Source organism: Bombus impatiens, unplaced genomic scaffold (assembly GCF_000188095.3).
Source record: "Bombus impatiens unplaced genomic scaffold, BIMP_2.2 scf_0317, whole genome shotgun sequence".
NCBI lineage: Eukaryota > Metazoa > Arthropoda > Insecta > Hymenoptera > Apidae > Bombus > Bombus impatiens.
In genome coordinates, this window is record NT_176736.1 from 1575750 (window position 1) to 1576788 (window position 1039).

Here is a 1039-nt window from a genome sequence, read left to right on the forward strand (position 1 = left end):
GATACTGTTTCGCAGATACGTCAAACGCAACTTTATCATACAGATTTTTTACGTTCGTATACCATTCGAACGACAAATTTCAGATTTTCTTCGTCCCATCCATGCTGAAATTTCGATTAATTAAACGCCGCCGCGCCGCTGTCGTCTTCCTCATCCCCGAACCTAAGAGAGTAGAAGCAATTTTTCATACGCGAGGTTCGCCCTCCAAGTTGCCAGTGTTTCGCTCCAGTTCTCGTCTCACCCTGCTTCGCGTTTCCGGAAAGCTCTCCACGTTGGACAGGCACGAGCAAAGGATATATGTTTTTCCTCACTTAAGGGTTTGCTTTAAAAAGTATCCTTACGCGTTTTTATTTTTCCCTTTTCTTTTCTGCACCTTCCTTATTATCCTCTATTTTACCGTTCAAAAATATAGTTTGACGTAAATTCGTAACAGGTTCGTGCCTTATCCAACCGCGTAATAAGAGCAAACCGCAGGATCCCCGTCACCGCGATCATCGAGCGGACTTTCGTCCGGTTATTAAAATGTCAGTGCACTACGTGTTTATTTCAGAATATCCCACAACCCACCCACGTCATCATCTTCAGATCTACCTACGTGTATTCCTTCCTTTCAGAACCCGATCAGCTGTCCGCGTTTTTCTTGCCACGAGAAAGAAAGAAAGAAAAGGCGAAGAAGACCGCGCGGATCGCTTGACGTCACTCGATCGGCGTTTTGTTCGCTAATCAGATACCGAGCCAGAACATTCTCTCTTTGACGTTAACGAGCCGCGTTTCACGCGTCGTTTTGGGGAAAATTTCACCGCGCCGCTGTCTTTTTTCCAACACGTTTCTCGCGTTTGACGTCATGCGTTTACGAGCACCCGCTGCGGACCTCTCGCGATTAGCGAGAGCAACAAGCGCAAGCACAATTGTGATCGGTTCGAAGGATCGATGGGTAATAGGGTGCGGTACAAAAGAGTGGCGCGAAACAAAACTCGAGGAGCACCCGGGAACGGAATAAGAGAAACGCGTGTACGCAAGCACGCACTCGCCCCCCCCC